The sequence below is a fragment of the Artemia franciscana genome, chromosome 13, assembly GCF_032884065.1.
Source record: "Artemia franciscana chromosome 13, ASM3288406v1, whole genome shotgun sequence".
Lineage (NCBI taxonomy): Eukaryota > Metazoa > Arthropoda > Branchiopoda > Anostraca > Artemiidae > Artemia > Artemia franciscana.
The window spans coordinates 13,097,010-13,119,073 of NC_088875.1; the positions used below are offsets into that span (position 1 = coordinate 13,097,010).

The 22,064-nt window shown below is 33.1% G+C and overlaps 1 long non-coding RNA gene across 1 annotated transcript; it reads right to left on the bottom strand.

Annotated features, from left to right (window-relative positions):
- Positions 1 to 844: 844 nt before the first annotated feature.
- On the bottom strand, positions 845 to 13,883 carry LOC136035084 (uncharacterized). Its single transcript, XR_010619324.1, has 3 exons — positions 13,771 to 13,883; positions 9,166 to 9,263; positions 845 to 1,340 (listed from the first exon to the last, which is right to left on the bottom strand). It is a non-coding gene; the product is annotated as an uncharacterized LOC136035084 (long non-coding RNA).
- Between the last annotated feature and the right edge of the window lie 8,181 nt (positions 13,884 to 22,064).

The following is a 22,064-nucleotide window of genomic DNA, read 5'->3' on the forward strand; positions in this document are numbered from 1 at the left end:
AAAGGTTTGGGATGATATCCTGGGCACAAATGAATGTCACACTTCTGAGTTCTCTTATCACCCAATTTCCAATGAAACCCTTTTCGATCTTAAATCTTGGATTACTAATCAAAACTGGCTGGCTCTGAAGGGGAACGATGACATTAATTTTAAAGTCTCTAAATTCTAAAATTTCATTAAAACAAAATGCAGATTCCTTTCAGATAAAAAAAAAAAAAAAACGGGGCATAACACATTATACCAAAGAGACTGGGCAACTCATTCGAGTTAGATCTTAGGTAATTTAACATGGTGAAAATTCCCTAGCACCACTAACATTGCAGCGTCTGACATCTTTATAAGAATAAAAAAAACAACATCAAAGCCAGCTGGATAATTGACAGAACTAATTAGTAGTCTTACAGGACCAAAGCTGAAATTTCTCTTGAAGTAATATCTAATCAACATTGTTTTTTAAAATTATTAAATAAAAAAAAAAACTAATTTTTTTAGCTGAAAGTAAGGAGCGACATTGCAACTTAAAACGAACAGAAATCACTCCGTATATGACATGGGTTGTCCCTTCCGCAATCCCTTGCTCTTTACGCTAAAGCTTTTAATTGTTTTAAAAAGTAGAACTGTTTCTCTTGAAGTAATATCTAATCAACATTGTTTTTTAAAATTATTAAATAAAAAAAAAACTAATTTTTTTAGCTGAAAGTAAGGAGCGACATTGAAACTTAAAACGAACAGAAATCACTCCGTATATGACATGGGTTGTCCCTTCCGCAATCCCTCGCTCTTTACGCTAAAGCTTTTAATTGTTTTAAAAAGTAGAACTGTGGCAAAGAGTTAAACTGTAGCAAGTACATGATAATCTAGTAGCATAAAAAAGAAGAAATTTTCACTTAAACAAGCTAAATTTTTTATTAAGATGAAGAAAATAAAAAAAAATTTTTTTTGATGGTTTCTTGACTCAGGATGCGGCTCCTTGGTAGAGGAGGAGAGGCCACACAAGGAATAGAAGAGCTTAGATGAGCAGTAAATTCGTTTAGCAAGGGATGAGGAAAAAATATAATAGATTTGAAAATTTTAAGGGTTCCATTTCTTTTAAAAAATGAAAAGGGGAAATAAAAAAGAATAAACAACAGTTTTAGTGAAAATTAACTTTACTTAAGGTTGAGAACCCTTGGTTTTTATTTAAACTTTATAATTATAAGGGGCCACGCCTGTTGCAACGCCTTTGTATGTGAAAATAAATGCAACACACAAAAAGACGGCAACAGGTATACAGACCTTACAGATTTAGTTTCGAAATTTACTGCTCAGCTTACTGCTCAGCTTACAGCTCAGCTCTCAACCTAGAAAAGAGCAAGGACTTTAATAGATTGGAGACAAAAGATAGAAATGGAGATATAATCAGCTTATTGAATCTAAATGTATTTGGAAAACTTCCCTGAATATGATGATAAAGGTAAAATAAATGGAGATATTTTCTTGTATGTATTTGTATATGGGTCACAAACAGAAGCATAGTCACAAACGGGTCACAAACAAAAATAACGACTAATTATTCAAATTTCTTTTTTTTCTGTTTAAATGATGGTGTTTTTAACTGAAATTATATGAAATGTTCTTACATTCAAAAGGTTCTTGGACTATTTTTGACGTAACACTTTAAATTAGATATTCTTGTCTAACACAAAACTGCCGTTCTAAGACGAACAGCAAAATTTTCAAGAGGGGATAAATTCATTTATTTAGACAGTGAAAAAAAAAACATTGCTAAGCAAGAGCTATGAGCTCATTTGGCACTTGTGACGAGGTCGGAAGAGCCGACAGCTCATATGGTATGAACTCTAGCGAAATTCAATGAATCAATAGATTGCTTTAAGAGGAAAATCAGAGGCTTAATGCTGGTCGGGATTTAAAGTAAGAGCTCTGAGTCACGAGGTCCTTCAAATATCAAAATTCATAAAGATCCGATCACCAACTCCTAAGTCAAAAATATCTCAATTTTTCCAATTTTTCCTCTCCCTTCAAAATTCTTCTATATATCAAGTTTGATTAAGATCCGATCACCCATTCAGAAGATACCTCGATTTTCACGTTTTCCAAGAATTCCGGTCCCCCCCCCCAACTCCCTTCAATGTCAACGGATCTGGTCGAGATTTAACGGAAAAGTTCTAAAACACAAGATCCATCTAGATATCAAATTTGATGAAGATCTGATCACCCGTTCGTAAGTTAAAAATACTTCATTTTTTTCTAGATTTTCCGAAATGCTCCCCCCCCCCCCACCAAAGAGAGCGAACCCCCCCCCAGAGACACTGGATCCGGTCAGGATTCAAAATAAGAGATCTGAGTTTCGAGGTCCTTCTAAATATAAAATTTCATTAAGATAAGATCACTCTTTCGTAAGTTAAAAATACCTCATTTTTCTAATTTTTTAGAATTACCATCGTCCCACCAACCTACTCTCCCAAAGAGAGCAGATCCGTTCCGGTTATGCCAATCCCGTACCTAGGACTTATTTTGCACCAAGTGCTTATTTTTCCCACCAAGTTTCATCCCGATCCCTCCACTCTAAGTGTTTTCCAAGATTTTAGGTCCTCCCCCCAACTTCCCCTTCACCAGATCCGGTCAGGATTTAAAATAAGAGCTCTCAGACATGATATCTTTCCAAAAATCAAATTTCATTAAGATCTGATCACTTTTTCGTAAGCTAACAAATACCTCATTTTCTAATTTTTAAGAATAAACCCCCCCCCCCCAGCTCCCTCTAAGAGAACAGATCCGTTCCGATTATGTAAATCACGTATATAGGACTTAAGATTATTTTTACATCAAGTTTCATCCCGATCCCTCCGCTCTAAGCGTTTTCCAAGATTTTAAATTCCCCTCCAACTCCCCCCAATGTCGCCGGATCCGGTCGGAATTAAAATAAGAGCTCTGAGACACGATATCCTTCTAAACATCAAATTTCATTAAGATCCGATCACTCCTTCGTAAGTTAAAAGTATCTCATTTTTTTAATTTTTCAGAATTAACCCTCCTCCGCCAAAGAGAGTGGGTTCGTTACGGTTATGTCAATCAGTTATCAAGGACTTATTATTCTGTTTACCACCAAGTTTCCTCCCGATACCTCCACTCTAAGTGTTTCCCGAGATTTTAGGTCCCCCCCCCAACTCCCCCCAATGTCACCTGATCCGGTCGGGATTCAAAATAAGAGCTCTGAGATACGATATCCTTCCAAACATCAAATTTCATTAAGATCCGATCAAACCTTCGTAAGTTAAAAATATCTCATGTTTTTCAAGTTCTTTAGAATTATCCCCCCCCAAACTCTCCTAAAGAGAGTAGATCCGTTCTGGTTATGCCAATCACGTATCTAGGACTTGTGCTTCTTTTCCCCACCAAGTTACATTCCGATCCCTCAACTCTAAGTGTTTTCCAAGATTTTAGGCTCCCCTCAATTCCCCCAATGTTACCAGATCCATTTGGGATTTAGAATAAGATCTCTGAGACAAGATATCCTTCCAAACTTCAAATTTCATTAAGATCCGATCACTCCTTCGTAAGTTAAAAATACTTTATTTTTTCAATTTTTTCGAATTAACGGGCCCCCCATTCCCCCCCAGATGGTCAAATCGGGAAAATGACTATTTGAAAATAACTTTCGCTACTAGCCACAAGCCTTTTGGCATTAACTCTTTGAGTAGCTTCCTCGGCTGTTTCTTCTGCCATTGTAGGATTTATACTAAAATTTCTCTTTGAATTAACTCTTTGAGCAACTTCCTCGGCTGTTTCTTCTGTCATTGTATTATTTATACTAAAATTTCGCTTTGAATCACCCTCTTATATACTTATAATGACGTCATATACAAAGCCTTTGACGTCATATACAAAGCCTTTGACGTCATATGCAAAGCCTTATATAATTTTAATGACGTCATATGCGGACAAACACACAAATATGGACAAACACAGGATTGAAAATGAAAAAATAATGACGAGAGATTGAAATGAAACTGTCAGGGATCTTAGGGGTGGAGGGAAGGGAATGAGAAAAGGGATTTCAAATTCTAATATAGGGAACAGACCAAAATCAAGTCGAAAAACGTTGAGACTAACCAGATTATCGAAATGGTATACGTGCAAGTATGTATCTGGAAGGGGTTAAATTTCTCAGTGGATGTTTCAGGGGTTGGGTGGCAATTTGACTTAAAATTTGTGGTTGTGGAGATGAAAATGTTTCGTCTCAGATCTCGCCCTCATGGAGAACTAAGCCCCGTAGGACAATCTTTCCCGGAATATTTTCCTTTCTTCAATTGTTTCCCCAAAAGTGCTCCATCAAAATATCCAAACTAAAGTGTTCTTTGGAAAACCCAACCCCATTGGATAATCTCTCTCAAAATATTATCCTTTCTCCGATTGTTCCCCCAAAAGTGTTCCATCAAAATGTCCAAACAAAAGTTTGCCATGGAAAACGCAACCCCTTGGGAAAATCTCCTCTGGAATATTTTTCTTCCTCCATTCGTTTCCCCAAAAGTGTCCCATCAAAATATTGAGACAGTCTTCCTGCCCAAAATAGTCGAAAGGACAGATAGCTATGCTTTTTCATTTGACAACCCCCCTTCAAGCCCTAAGGGCCAAGGCTGTAAGCTTTAAAAGTTGCCCATGTTTAAAGTATAAAACTTTTATGGGAAGGCTGGTCGTATAAGCTTTGGTTGAGGAGTAGATACTTCAAATTGTGCATTTTAGTGCCAAAACATTTGAATTCTTATTCAGTCTTCAGGTAAATACAGAATTACTTATTATATAGGGAAATGCTACGAGTCTATTTGTTTGAAGCAATTTTCCAAAGGTATGCTCTCTAAACCTTGCTGCAGTAACTTCTGTTTGTTTTAAGTTTTAATTTTGTTCTTTACTTTCGTCAGAAAAAAAGTCATACTAAAATTATATTTATTGATTTAAAAACAGGAAATTAAATTTCATCAAGTCTTGTTGTTGTTATGCCAAAAAAAAAAAATTTATATCTTACTCATAGAATCACTATTTTACGCACGAAGTGGTTAAGAGTAAACAACAGGGGTAAATTTTCACTGAGATTGAATTGTCTAGAAGATTCGGTTCCATTGATTTCATGGCTTTTTCTACAATTAGCCATGACTTGATGCCCACAACTATTCCAATTTAATTCAAAGCTTTTTAATTCAAGCCGATTCAGCGAAACATTTAGATCAATGCAGGAATGAAAGATTGGCTATTGAATATATGGCATTGGTGGAAAACCATCGGAAAGAGATGGAATATGCCGAAAAGTCAAAGCAGGTAAAGCTTTCCTTTTAAGTCACATAAGTGTCTCCCCTGAGAATTGTCTGTGTACCTGTGGGCTCATGGACAAACAGGGAGGGAGGGGTGGGGGGCAGGATAAATTGAAAGATCTATGTCCTTGGTCGCCCAGTGTTTGGACAACCCACAGCCATTCTGTAAACAGCCATCCATTATATGTCTGTGATGGGATCAAATAAGGTACTGTTTAGTTGAGCACGGTCGTCTGAATTGCTTTTTTTTTTTTAATTAAACCACTAGCATTCTTATATTAAATATAGATATTATGTTTTTGATTAGAATTGGATACCCATTTTCTTACAGTTACCTTTAAAGTTGTTGCAATCCTTTCCGCTTCTGACTTCTGCTTTCCTTTGAGTTTTTCAAATGAATTCTTTTTATTAAATGGGGACTAAAATTTTTTAGCATTTTAACCTCTTTTTATCAAGATTTTCTCAAATATTTTCTTTATTTCTAGTAATATTTTTTCATTAGCATAAATATTTTCTATCTATTACAATATTCCCAAGCTTTTACCTAGTTTTTATTTTAATTAGGCCTTATCCTTGTGTTAATTCTAAAATTGTATGTCAGAACCGGCATATTTGTTAGTTTTTGAGGAGTCGTGTGGATTTGTGAGAATGTTTAGAGGGCTGAGCTGGTTCATTTTTAGTCTGATATTAACTATGCCTAGGCTGGGATCTACAGCCCCCCTCCCCCCTCATTACCCCTTCACAATCCTAAGGAGATGCACATATGCCTATCTTTTACTGTAGAGCAACGTCAAAATAGTACTAATGATCGGGGCTGAGCTCCAAAATTATCTTGTAAACTACTTCTATTAAAGATATTTTGAGTTAGAGCAAAAACTCGGTTTTATAATTTAAAGATTGAAAATTACAAAAACAGCGCTAGGTCCAACATTGTTTTTTTTTTTTTTTTTTCGTAGATAATCTAAACTTGGTATTTTCGAATTAATTTATATAATTTTTCAAGGATAAATTATCAGCATCTTTAACAATTCGAAAGAAGTAACTAAATCTAAACTATCCTTCTGAATTGCGGAAAGGGTAGGCTTAAACATCTTAAACTACGCTCACAAGTTAAGTATTTCAGTCCTGAAAACAAATTTAAATGCTCGGCTTTTTGTTTTAAGTAATTTACAGTCTTTTATGAGAGCTTACCTTTCATTTTAGATTTTAATTTTATATTTTAGACTAGCTCTGTGGAATCAAGGCTTTGGGGGGAATTCCCTTAAATTTTATTGGGCACGGTTTGGCTGGTATTCATATACTGTCGTAAGAAAGTAAGCTATCTTAAAAAATAAACCATTCATCTGATAAAATATCCAGGGTGTTCGTCAAGACCTTACGGATTACAAAATTCAGTCATCAAATGAACTACAAGTACATAGCAAAACTCAATGTATTCTTACCTTTGAATGCATCATTAGAAAGCTTAAAGACAAGCAGAACATTCAAAATATTGTTGTAACAGCAAATTGAATTTAATGCACCAAATTATGGTATAAGATGTGCCAATCTTTATGTCTCAATTTGCAATTAAAAAAAACAACAGCTTTTTAAACTGAAAGTAAGGAGCGAACTTAAAACCTAGAACGACACAAAAATTATTCCGTATATGAAAGAGTCTGTCCCTTCTCCAACGCCTTGCTTTTAACACTAAAATTTGACTCTCTGTCACAGCTCTAATTTTGAAACAATAAAAACTTTACCGTAAAGAGCGAGGCATTGAGGAGAGGAAAGTCCCTTTCATATCTGGAATGATTTCTGTTCGTTTTAAGTTCTTTCATTACTTTCAGTTATTTTTTTTATTTAATTTCTTAACGTTTTTCAATAACTCTTTTATCAATAACGGTTGTAGACAGAATGAATTTAAATTTTTGTTCCAGAGAAGAATTACTGGTCCAAGGAAGCAGATGCAGCAAATAATTGGCTAATTTAAAATAGATTAGGTTAAATTTTTTCTTTATTTGAAGCAGGAAAAAATTGCAAATGGGGGGCATAGTAGGAAGATGGAGCACAGGTAGACTGTTGTACAGTTTAGAAAGGTGAAACCGACTAAGATTTGTGATATTAGATGCAAGCGGAAGCGAAGCATATGCAATTTGAATCTTTTTAGCGAGGTTTTGAATTACAAGCTTAATGGTTTTTTAGTACTTCTTCCAATGGGCCTACCAAGATAAATAAGGCTATCAGAAAATTAAATAGAGGTTTCAGAAAGTTAAAGACGCATGTCAGATTTACTCTTAAGATTGAAAGCGATTGCTTCACTTTTATCAACATTCAAATTCAGACCGTGTTGCTGATATTAATATTGGAATTTGGAAAAAGTCCTCTTACTTCCAAAATAGGAACGACTATTCAAAATATCATCAGCATAGGTAAACAAAGAAACATTGATTCCACCATAAATGCATGTGCACTCGACAGAGCATTGAGCAGCAGAAACTGAGCTATTAAAAAGATCAGGGGAAGTTAAACCACCCTGTCTGTCAACCTTAAATATACTGAAAAGATCCGAACCCCATTTTATTTTAGCTTTAAGATGATTATACATATAACGGAGGAAATTAATAACAGAAGGACCAACCCCTTTTATAGCTTTTGACAAAATCTGGGAAAATATGCACGAATCAAATGATCTAGCTATGTTAATTGCGCAAAGAATAAATAAACCACCAGATCCTTCCACATCAGCTAGAACATTAAAAAGGGCATAAATAGCAAAAGCAAGGGCAATACGAAAGGGATCTGTAGCTAGGCATCTCTCAACAATATTGAATAAAATAAAATAAGTGTTTTCAAATGAAATAAAGGAGCAAGATTTAAACTCAAATGTGAAGACGAACAAAAAATTATCGTGTCTTAAATATACATTGTCTTTTCTTTTAAAGCTGTTGATGAATAAATAAACTCTTTGTTCTGAATATTTCATTTTCAATTTCCGAGGACTTAAAATCAATTATTTGTTTTGCCTCATCTAAAAAGCATCCTTTAAATATTATCCTTATTTAACTATGCTAAAGCTATGAGAATCAATGGGATCATTTAGTTGTATTTGCGTTAAACTGAATAAAATAAATAAAATAATGTAATTAAAAAGATCAGTACAATTAAATAAAACGCTAGAATTAAATGAAAAAAAAACAAAAAAACATTCAGTGTAAAAAATACGATAATTTGTAAATAAAATACTTCCGATTTTGAACTATCATATTTGTTACAATTTAAAACTCGGTTAGAAAATTCCTGGTCAAATGTTCGACGTCTAAATTTTAACGTGGCTCTTTCCTATCGTTTGAATAAACATGATTTCTTTACAATGACTTGCTATTAAGCACAAAAACACAACAAAAATAGTAATAACTTTTACAATAAGCCCTTAAAAAAGGAAAATTCAAAATTCCAATTTTCGGGACGCTGGGAAAAAAATGAAATTAATTGCAATACACAAGAATAGAACAAACTCTAGGCTTGACCTTCAAGCGCATTTCTATGGATTCTAGTATTCGTAATTCTTGGTGATTCTAGGTATGCTTTTAAGGCTTTAATATTAACAAGAATTACTAAAAAAAATTTCTAAATTCAAGCACTGGGAAAGCCAAAAACAACAAAAGTAAAAACATTAATAATCGAAAAACACCAAAAATCAAATTATGAAAAAAAAACAGCTCTATGTTCTTTTAACAGGCTGAAACGTCAAAAATACCTTAAAAATTTACGATATTCAGGAGAATTACCAAAACAAAACTGTAAAATTTGAGATTTGAGAAGCCAAATTTAACAGAAATAACTTTAGTCTAGAAAAAAGGCTCTAGATTTTACTTACCAATTGGAGGACTTTAAGTATTCCTGGTAATGTTTTGAAATAAGCAATATTTGTCATCATTGATGGTCCTGTTGTGCTGATCTCATTTGTTGACATTCCTGTAACAATAAAATAGTAGAGTGGAAGTACAAATATATATATATATATATATATATATATATATATATATATATATATATATATATATATATATATATATATATATATATATGTATATATATATATATATATATAAGAATTCCTGGGATGGTTTTGAAATAAGCAATATTTGATGTTCTCATTGATGTTCCTCGAGGGGACGAATCGTGGTCATCAAGTACGTTAATCCTCATCACCATTGCTATCTTCTTTTTTTGAACAGTAACTAAAATATATTTAAGTTCAAACTACTGGATAATCCACAATGCTTGAAATACAGGTTGAACTAGCTTGAGTAATGTAAATGAACTTATTTAGATTAGTTACCGAAACGGTGCTAAACTTGAAATTAGCTTTAGCAATAAAATCCATGAACCTTAAAATCATAGAAAAAGCTAAGTTTTGGACCTTTATGTCGTGTTGTCTGAAAAAAAGAGAGGCGCTACAGACCCCCTGACCCCCTCCCAAGCTCTAATTCAGCAAACTTCCTTAAAAAAAACTTTCTTATCCCATTCTTAAAAGTGTTTTCGGTAAAGGTGCAGAGAAGCAGCTCTCCAAAAGGAAGCATCTTAATAAAATAAAGTAGCAAAATCATATTCCTTATTTTATGCTCCTTTCTAAAGTAATAGTTGTTACACTGACAATGCACCCCTACCCTCCCCTAGATTTTGTATTTGTCTTACTGAGATTCACTTAGTATAAAGACCGTGAAAACCGGCTATTGCTTGTTTTTCAATCCAAATTGCCGAGTTTAGATCATACAATACGGAAGTACCTTCAATTGTCCCACTAACTAGCCCCCTTTACTAGTTATTCAGTGAAAAATCCAAACTTAAAACATCATAAAGTTATTCAGTGTTTGAAAAAAATCATGAAAATATATCATTCTGATATTTAATTCTATATTATTCTGGACTAATTTGAAGAAATTGGCTATCTCAGAATTTTGAGCCGGTGACTTTGGGAAAAAAATGAGGTATAATTAATTCTGACATAGTCGAAAAATACCAGAATTAAATAGGTTTCAATATATTTTCCACGCAAATGTTTTTGGAATTGAGAAATACGATCAGATTTTTGTCGTCGCATTTTGCTTTATACATCACGATTTACACATTTTTTTTCCATGAAATTTAACTGTTCAGGGTTTTTCCAAAATTTTAATTTAAAATGTGAAAAAAGTTTTCTAACAGGGCTTTCTATATCAAATTTGAAAGTATTTCCTCTAATTAAACATTTTACATGGTAATCTTATCAGTCTTTTTTTCTCTTCCGAAAAGCCAAAAGTTTCAAACTAAAATTATGACACAAACACTATAAACTCTAAAAAACAAAAGCACATTACATTGAACAGTTCTGTGTTGAGTGCTGAATTGTAAAACCTTCCTATAAAATAAGAACCCATTTTATAGATATATTCTTAAATAAAGTAGATAAATTTTGATTTTTTCTTTTAAGAATAAGACATTTTTTTAATAACGGTAAGATCAATACCGTATTCGGATTCAGAGTGACAATTCCTGCCATTTCAGCATAAATATATGTTATTAAATGAACAATAATTGTATACGTGTAAATTTTTTTCCGAAAAAGACGCTATAATTTTTTGAAAATTGGCACATTACTATTCTCGGGTGTGAAACAATGATTCAAATAAGTCATAACTTTGGCAAATTTCTTTTAGGTCTTAATACCTATTTTTTTTTTTATTTACTTATAGTAGATTATATATACCTGTTGTTATTACGCTTTATTTGGAATAATTGTAATTAATGCACCTACAATAATCAGCCACTCTGAAAATACAGTTTTAAATGGATTAAACATATTTTTCTCTGGATAGTTCTTATTGGGTCATTGATGAAAACCAGCCAGTCGTAAAACAGATAATTGATGCTCAAATTTTTTTATCTTCTATTTACTGCTACACTAATAGGCAAATCAGAATTCTATCGAATATATGCATATATATATATATATATATATATATATATATATATATATATATATATATATATATATATATATATATATATATATATATATATATATATATATATAATTCTGGTGCATAACATAATTATTTAATCACTGAATAACTTAATGATGTTTGAAGCTTAGTCACCCCACTATTTATTATTATTTTTTCTTGCTTGATTGGGACAATTGCCTTCTAATAATTAAAGTTATTTGACTTGTCGACCCTAATGGGTGCATCCTTTGCGGTTTAAAAAACTTAAAAACACCACTGAATTATCAAAATAAAACAAATTCTCCAGGGAGATATCAACTCATAGCTCATAAATTTTGTCAATTTTTTTAAAATTCTGTTTTGTGTCAAACTGTTATATTCTTTACTTTGCTTAATATGTGGGGTAACGTTTAAGCCTTGTTTAGTGACTGGTTTGAAGAAAAACATTGAGAAAACAGAAAAAAAAAAATTAAGAAAAGAGCCAAAAAGGTTTTTCGCCCTTTTGTAGCCTACTGATTTGTGACATTTTAAGTAACGCTTAAAGTATTCTTTTGAATTAGCTATACTTCTATTATTTTATGCTTCATCTTCTAGCTATAAATTATACTTGCTTAAAACACTTTTTTTTTAAGTCTATGCAGTTACAAACTTCGTAATTTTCACCAAATTCGAAAGTTATATAAGCAGTTGGCCTTGCTCTCTCACCAATCTTTCCTTAAAAAGAGCCCCCTCAAGGACGATTGCTGAAATTTTTCAAGACAGACAAGCCTTCAGTTGTTTCAGGGAGAGGGAACATGGTTTCAACAAAAGTAGTTTCTTAGAATATTCTCACATTATTTCTTTATTTTTTAAAACCAGCCTGCATCATTTTGTTCAAGATTAGTCTTCTAAGGGAGGGAGACTAAAAACCTCAGAAAAAGCCCAAATTATACATACCCTATCTATCTCCCAAGCGTCTCAAGCGTTTAAACCCCGTACCTGTAGATTCAAATTCTCGAGTATGTACTGTCTAACCAATAGGTAGCGGCAATTTCTTAATCCCACACAATTGAAGCCCATTTCTATCCTCCATCCATACTTTTTTATTCCTACGGCACACCTACAACACATAATGTGCAACCCTTTTATTCATATTTATTTTTAGCAATCATAGTATTTTCAAACAATTCACAAATATGTAACAAGGGGGTGAAGATTGTTCTTGGTAAAATTATAGACAAACTTCGTTTTGCTATTTTGGAAAGAGGTTATATTAGGAAAATGACCCTTTCAGTAATGAAACCAAGGCCAAAAATATACCCCGATATTGCCAAGCTACTAGGTCTATGTTAACCCTCCTCTGATTTCTAAGTCTTAAAAATTTGCTTATTTGACAAATCTATACTTATCCCACCCCATTATTGCCCTCCAAACCCCCGTTTATCTCGATCAAAAGCACAAAAAATCCCAGTTTTAAATCCCGTTAATGCAAGAACTGAGCGCTACAGAAAGACCTTTGTACTAGCGTTTTTTGAAATAATAAATAAATGAAATTTGTAGTGCATCATTTTAATGTGTCTTTTATATTGTTAATGATTCAGGTTTGATGTTTCATTTTGATCTGACATTCTATTGACATTATTATATTCCTATACTCATTTTTATTCATTTTACTTATGATACTTACTTTTTACTTATGTACCTATGTTTGTGTACTTCTGTACTTATTTTTTTTCATTGTACTCATTTTTATTTGACAAGCCAGTTGGGCTCATTGCTGTGGACTATGTTTATATATTGTACTTTTGTGCTTATATTTTTTTATATACAATGTAGGCTAGCTGACAGAAAGCAACAAGTTCGGCAGTTTTTTATGTTGTGAGAGTTATTAACATGACAGTCAGTAAACCGTGATCTTTCTTCTGGCAAAAATATACAAAATTGCAAATACAAAAATGGCAAAATACCTCTATAGTAGTTCTCTGATACGCTGAATCTGATGGTGCTGTTTTTATTAAGATTCTATACCTTTTTGGGGGTCTTTGTCCACTTTCTAAAACAAGGCACATTTTTTCAGGCTCGTTACTTTTGATGAGTAAGATTAAACTTGATGATACCTATATATTTAAAAGAGTTTATGTTCTGAGAGTAGAATAAAGATCTATTCTATTCTATCCATGCCTATATAGCTTTTAGAACAAGGATATACAAAGACATATTTTTCAAAGTAAGGAGCCGAGTAATTGTATCTACTTAACGATTATTTATAATGAAAACAAAAAAAGGTAGTTTTCCAAACATCTCGGGGGTACTATCCCTCCCCCTCAAAAAATGACACAGCTTTTTATCCACTACCCGTACATTTTTTTTTACCCCACTAGTACAACTACTGCACACATTGTGCAACCTTTTAATCCACATCCAAAATATTATCATAAATTAACCAAGACTTAAGCTTTACTTACTTGTGCTACTAGTATTTTTATTCTGTACATATAAAAAATAAATTATCGTACCTCAAAGTAAAATATTAGCTACACTTCACGCTTACAAAAACAATCAACTTTAATTTGGAAACCATCATATTTATATTCGACTGACATGAGAATTAGACTTGCGCCGTTCAGACAAGAAACCTCATTGACAAGTTAGTTTAAGTAGTCTTTAGATATTCGGACACACCCCTCAAGGAGCACTTAAGCCAATGAGAAAGGAGGAAATTTCGCTACGTATTTCAATGCTATTAAAAAAAAAACATGTCTTTGTGACGGAAAGTAAAGAGCGACATTAAAGCTTAAAACGAACAGAAATTACTCTGTATATGAAAGGGGTTTTTCCTCCTCAACGCCCCGCTCTTTACGCTAAAGTTTGACCCTTTCTCTTAACTTTAATTTTTAAAACAGTAAGAAACTTTAGCGTAAAGAGCGGGGCGTAGAGGAGGAAAAGCCCCTTTCGTATACGGAGTAATTTTTGTTCGTTTTAATTTTTAATGTCGCTCCTTACTTTCCGTTACAAAAACTTGTTTGTTTTTTTTTATTTAATTTCTGGACGTTTTTGAATTAATAAATGTTTTGATCTCGGCTCTCCGCACATAAATAATTAAAACGAAATTTGCATATTAATTAATTGCAATTAATCAGAAGATTTTGAGAAAAAAGAAGCGAAGGAGGAGGCCTAGTTGCCCTCCAAGTTTTTGATTACTTAAAAACGAAACTAGAACTTTTAATTTTTTACAAACATTTTCAGTGGTAAAAAATATTCGTAACTTACGAATTAACTTACTTAACAAAATACTATATTCGTATGTTTTTAATGCGTATATGAGGGGGTTCAACCCTCGTCAATACCTTACTCATTACTCTAAAGCTTAGATTGTGTCCCAATTCCTTAAGAATGACCTCTGAATCACAAAGGCCGTAGAATAAATAGTTGAAATTACTAAAAATACTTTAGTGTAAAGAGTGAGGTATAACGAGGAGGTAAACCCCATCATATGCGTAATAATGTTTGTTCGTTTTAACTTTTAATGCTGCTCCTTACTTTCAGTAGAAAAAACTTTTCATATTTATTTTTTCATTGTTTTTTCAAATAAAGCTAGAAAATCCTGCGCCACCTTCATTGAAATTCTCTTCCCCCATGAGAAGTTTCTCCTTGGATATATCCTCCCACGTAACCCCCCCCCCATTCAACTCTCCCCCCTAAACCAAAAATATCCCCCTGAAAATGTCTGCACACTTCCTAGTAACCATTACTACATGTAAACACAGGTCAAAGTTTTCAACTTGCAACCCCACCAACCCCGACTGCGGGGGAGTAAGTCGTCCCTAAAGACATAGTTATTATGTTTTTCGACTAGGGTGAATAAAAAGGCTATCTCAGAATTTTGATACGTGCCCTCCAATTTTTAGGTCACTTAAAAAGGGCACTAGAACTTTTAATTTTCGTTAGAATGAGCCCTCTCACAAGATTCTAGGACCAACCAGTCTATACGATCACCCCTGGAAAAAAAAATAAATAAACACGCATCCGTTATCTGTCTTCTGGGAAAAATACGAAATTCCACATTTTTGTAGATAGGAGCTTAAAACTTCTACAATAAGATTCTCTGATACGTTGAATCTGATGGTGTGATTTTCATTAAGATTGTATGACTTCTAGGGGGTGTTTCCCCCTATTTTCTAAAATGAGGCAAATTTTCTCAGGCTCGTAACTTTCGATGGGTATAACTGATCTTGATGAAACTTGTATATTTAAAATCAGCATTAAAATACAATTCTTTTGATGTAACTATTGGTATCCAAATTTTATTTTCTAGAGTTTCGGTTACTATTGAGCCGGGTCGCTCCTTACTACAGTTCGTCACCACGAACTGTTTGATTGGAAACAATATTGGCTTTAACCCAGGGAGAATCATAAGTGTTAAGGACACAAGCACCAATTTTATCTACAGTTAGCTGAATGATTTCCCATGAGTAATTTTCCTGATGATTGAAGGGGGGGGGATACATTTGGTCAATGTTGATATTATCTGAACAACTGTTTAGGGTCATGAAACTGTTGTTAATAGATGCATTTTGACTTTGGAAAATCTTTTCTCTCTTGCAAAACTACCGCAAACTCACCGTTATGGAGTTGTTATATATTGGCACATTAGGGGGGGTGGGGGTAAAGCATACCATATATTAAATACAGCAATGGTTAGTTTACCTATTTAATATATGCTATGCTTTACCCCCACCCCCCTAATGTGCAAATATATAGCCCAAATTTGTTTCTAAACTATTACAGATTCGCGATTTCAAATATCCGATCAAAGAAAACGAAAATGATCGTAATTCTGTATTTGTAAATGCAAGAATATTTGGGTCGGATTAACTCCATAACGGTGAATTTGCGGTAGTTTTTCAAGAGAGAAAAGATGTTCCAAAAGTCAAGATGCATCTATTAACAATAGTTTCATGACCCTAAACAATTCTTCAGGTAATATCAACATTGACCATAAATGTTTTGAATTGTCAAAATAGGTGAATTATACAAAACACTCGAAGAATCATACACATCCGAGAATCTCAAAGGAGGTGGCATTGCAAAGTCAACATACCCCTTTTGTTTTCATCAGGATTAAGGTAATTCTGCAAAATTAAAGGTTTATTGCTTAAATAGGTTTCAATATGTTTTCCATGCAAATGCGTATAGAATTCAGAAATACGATCAGATTTTTGTCGTCGCCCTTGCTTTTTACTTCACGATTTACGCGTTTTTTTATGAAATTTGGCTGTTCAGGGTTTTTCCAAAATGTTAATTTAAAATATTTAAAAAAGTTTTTTAACAGGATTTTCTATACCGTATTCCAAAGTCTTTCCTATAATTAAACATTTACATGGTAATCTTATCAGTCTTTTTTTCTCTTCCGAAAAGCCGAAAGTTTCAAACTAAGATCATGCCACAAACACTATAAACTCTAAAAAACAAAAGCACATTACATTGAACAGTTCTGTATTGAGCGCTGAATTGTAAAACCTTTCTATAAAATAAGAACCCGTTTTATATAAATATTTTAAAATAAAGTAGATAAATTTTGATTTTTTTTTTAGAATAAGGCATTTTTTTAATAACGGTAAGATCAATACCGTATTCAGATTCAAAGTAGCAATTCCTGCCATTTTAGCATAAATATATGTTATTAAATGAACAATAATTGTATACGTTTAAGTTTTTTTCAGAAAAAGACGGTATAATTTTTGAAAATTGGCACACTACTATTCTCGGGTGTGAGAAAATGATCTAAATAAGTCATAACTTTGGCAAATTTCTTTTGGGGCTTAATGCCTTATTTATTTTTTTTTTTTATTTACTTATAGTAGATTATATATACCTGTTGTTATTACGCTTTAATTGGAATAATTGTAATTAATGCACCTACAATAATCACTCACTCTGAAAATACATTTTTAGAATGGATTAAACACATTTTTCTTGGGATACTTCTTATTGGGTCATCGATGAAAACCAGGCACTCGTAAAACAGATAATTGATGCTCAAATTTTTTTATCTTCAATTTACTGCTACACTAATAGGCAAAATGGAATTTTATCAAATATATGCATATATATATATATATATATATATATATATATATATATATATATATATATATATATATATATATATAATCTATATACATAAAAATGTAGTGTCTGTCCGTCCGCATTATCCTGTAAAAGTTAAACTTTGGTTAAGATTTGCGTTTGAGGGGATGGTAGCTCTCCTCAAGTTTAAGCTAAACGTTGATATGGAATCAAAAAGGAACGGAAAGTAAATAAAAAAGAAGTTTCTTCAAATGAAAGTAAAGAAAACACATAAGGACATAAGACAAAAATATATTAAAGAGCGCTTGCATATGTCAAGTTCCTTGAACGACATGGGATTGAACCAGCCGATCTTCGATTAGGATGTGCAGCTTTGGCAACTACGTTATCACAAGAATAAAAATAAAACTAGTTTTTTCAACTGAAAGTAAGAAGCGACATTAAAACTTAAAACGAACAAAAATTACTTCGTACATGAAAAAGCTGCTCATCAACGCCCCGCTCTTTACGCTGAAGTTTAACTCTTTCTCTTAATTCTACTTTTTAAAACAGTAAAAAACTTTAGAGTAAAGAGCGGGGCGTTGATGAGGAAGCAGCCCTTTCATGTGCAAAGTAATTTATGTTCGTTATAAGTTTTAATGTCCCTCCGTACTTTCAGTTAAAAAAACTAGTTTTTTTATTTAATTTCTGAACGTTTTTGAATTAATGCATGTATGATTTTGGCTCTCCGTACATAAATTATTAAAATGAAATTTGCATATTAATGCTTTTTTTGGCTAAATGGCTTTCTCTTAGTTTTGATCAGACGATTTTGATAAATAAGGGATGGGGAAGGAGGCCTAGTTGCCCTCCAATTTTTCGGTTACTTAAAAAGGCAACTAGAACTTTTCATATTTAACGAACGTTTTTATTAGTAAAAAATATACGTAACTTAAGAATTAACTTACGTAACAAACTTTTATATTCTTATATTTTTAATTATATATATGAAGGGGTTTGTTCTTCGTTAATACCTCGCTCTCCCCCTAAATCTTAAGTTTTGTCCCAATTCTTTAAGAATGACCCCTGAATCAGAGAGGCCGTAGAATAAATAGTTGAAATTACTAAAAATACTTTAGCATAAAGAGCGAAGTATTTATCTCCTCCTAAATACCTCGCTCTTTATGCTAAAGTATTTTTTTAACCCCTCATATGCGTAATAATCTCTGTTCGTTTTAAGTTTTAATGCTACTCCTTACTTTCAATTGAAAAACTTTTTCATGTTTATATTTTCATTGTTTTTTTTTAATAGTAATGCTATAAAATCCTGCGCCCTTTTCGTTGAATTTCTCTTCCCCCATAAAATATTCCTCCAGGGAAAGATCCTTCCACATAGCCCCCTCCCCTCAACCCCACACCCAGACCAAAAATCCCCCTGAAAACCTCGGCACACTTCCCAATAAACATTACTGTATGTAAACATTGGTCAAAGTTTGTAACTTGCAGCCCCTCCCCCAGAGACTTTGGGGGAATAAGTCACCCCGAAAGACATAGTTATTATGATTTTCGACTATGCAAAACAAAATGGCTATCTCAAAATTTTGATCCGTTGACTTTGGGAAAAAAAATGAGCGTGGGAGGGGGCCTAGATGCCATCCAATTTCTTTGGTCACTTAAACAGGGCACTAGAACTTTTCGTTTCCTTTAGAATGAGCCCTTTTGCAACACTTTAGGACCACTTAGTCGATACGATGACCCCTGGGGAAAAAAAACAAAAAAAAACAAACAAACAAATAAACACGCACCCGTGATCTGTCTTCTGGCGAAAAAATACGAAATTACACATTTTTGTAGAATGGACCTTGAAATTTTTTCTATAGGGTTCTCTGATACGCTGAATTCGATGATGTGATTTTTGTTTGGATTCTATGACGTTTATGGGGTAATTCCTCCTATTTTCCAAATAAGCAAATTTTCTCAGGCTCGTAACTTTTGATGACAAAGACTAAATTTGATGAAACTTATATATTTAAAATCAGCATAAAAATCAGATTCTTTTGATGTATCTTTTAGCATCGAAATTCCGTTTTTTTTTAGAGTTTCGTTTACTATTGAGCCGGGTCGCTCCTTACTACAGTTCGTTACCACGAACTTTTTGATATAAAGTCCAACAATTCTTTTCTAAATTTTTTCACTTACTATAGATAATGGAATTTTAATGGCTGCTGTAAAACCCCTTTTTAGTGCAGTTGGTAGCAGATCTATGGATTTATTAGGGTAGATTTGTATCTGACATTTTAATTTAGCTAGGATGAAAGCAAATACATTGTTTGGAGCCTTTCTTATATCCCCTTTCATAAATCAATAACTGTTTCTGGAGAAAGTTAAACTTTGAGCTCTTGGTGGGGCTGCAGAGGGTAAAATAGTTCGCAGTAACCAAAAGCCTAAACACAAATCCCTAAAAAAAACTCTCTGTTGAGAAAAAATTGCCATTTGTAGATGATTCAGATTTTAATTATTATTTTTTTTTGTCTCAATATTCACAAGTTACTATAGAACAAATTTTAAAGAACTATTTCAAAGACCCAGAAACCTCTCAATAATGACGTCAGTTTAAACATGACTTCATGTTTTTTTGTTGTTGAATAAAAACCAAAATGAATTTTTTGTTTTTAATGAAAAACAAAAATACTACTTTTTTAAAACTAAACTTTGAAATTCAGGAAGGAGCTTTTTTTAATTTTTCTCTTTGGAAATATGAATAAAAAGCTATTTTCACAGATGGATTTAAAGCTCTGACGTATTTGCCGCTTAGTTTTTTGGAGATTTTCAGGGAAATCCCCGAAGATTTGGAGCCAGTGGAAGCACTAATTAGAAGGCAACTACTGAGCCTAAATTAATGAAAGAGAAAGAGATGCGATGCTGAACTCTCAGCTGTCATTCTTGAAGACATCTGACGGTTTATTCGTAGCCATGGAATAACTGTGTTCCTTTGAAATCACTTTTTTGTGAAAAGGTAGTGCTGCAGTTGAGTTCATCTGGGACTTATAACGATAAATCACATCGGTCCAGTTTTTATGACAAAAGAAATCACTCAGTGAGGATTTATTGTGCCCCCTGACATTGTGCGACCCTGGGCCTATCGGGAAATCCAGGCCTAGTTATTTTTTAAGCTTTTCTAGGGGAAACGATTGCTCACTGGCATATGTCACTGACTGTTTTTTTTTTTAGTAGAAATTTAATCTTATATTAAATTGATTCTGTGCAAGATATTGGCATTTCCCTGATCGAGGAAATAATTGATTATTTTGCTTGAGAATTCCCGGCTTTTCCTGTTTAAAAATTTGGGCTCAAACCGATTGAACAATCCATTGATTTTGTTGAATTTAATGAAAAAAAAAAACTACTAAAGCTTGGCTTGTTTTGAAGAATATTTCACAGTGGTTTAACTTGTTTAGGGAAGACTGAAGTATTTTTTTCAGTACTGATATATGCAGCAAAGAGGACAAAAAATGGCTGAACAGAATCATTAAAGGGGTTATATATTCTAGAGAGGTCATTTTTTAACAGCAAGAGAATGGCTAGGGTATTCAACATGAAATTTTAAGAGGATTATGAGGGAAAAGGGGACCTGGAAAATGTGAGTTGGGAGATATGGGGTTTCTAAGTTGGGCTGTATATTTTTGTTTTTATCTCCGATGCTAATCGATCTGTTTTCGGTGTTAATAGCTTATGTAAAATTAAAGTTACCGGACTTTGAGCATTTTCCATTAGCCCAGATTATATCTCCCTCCATGAATTCGGAGTAAACCCTGTTTATTTGATTTAATGGGCTTAGACTTAATGGATTTTTTTATTTCCTTAAGGCATACTTTTTTCTTATTTTATAAGCCTCATCGTTTATGAATCATCAAATTGAAATTCTCTGAAGCAGGAACGTACTCATATACAAATCAGCCATATACAGCTAAACGCAAAACCAACCTCATGCAAATACTGTCATATGCACTCCTCTGTCCCCCCCCCCCCCAAATTGGGTTCATTTAGGTTTAATATCTTTTCAAAATAAAATTAAATTTGTCTAATTAACACAAAGGCTGTTGCCATCAAGCAGAAGAATGAGGAACACTTTTTCTTTTTAAATCTCTATAGTCACTTTACAAGCCCTTCATTGAAAGTGACAATAAAAATCGATACATAGAAGCTTGCCGCCTGACGAGTCTCGGGGCTCCAGTGCTAATAAATGCACAAATATTTGTATATATTTTAACAAGGAGTTATAACAATACAAAAGCCTTAAAAAAGAAAACCGAAAACTTCAAGACCAGTAGATATCGTTCTTAAAAACCGGACCTTCCTTAAAACTTAAAACGAACAGAAATTACTCCATGTATGAAAGGGGCTGTTCCCTCCTCAACGCCCCACTCTTTACGCTAAAGTTATTTACTGTTTTATAAAGTAGAATGAGAGAAATAGTCAAACTTTAACAGTTTGTGACGTCCAATTTTTTTTTTTGTGACAACAAAACAGAGCTTTTTATTAATCATCTTGACAGTCATTTAAATTATGACTTTTAAAGTCAAGCAGTTCCAACAAGGTCGGAACATGTAAATCTTCTAACCTGTGTTCTACCCAATGTAATTACAGTTGTTGAGTTGCACGAGAGTTCAGTTATACAAGGGCTCAGTTGCACGGTGATTAAGTTGCATGGTAGTTTAGTTGTGTGGTGGTTCAATTAAAA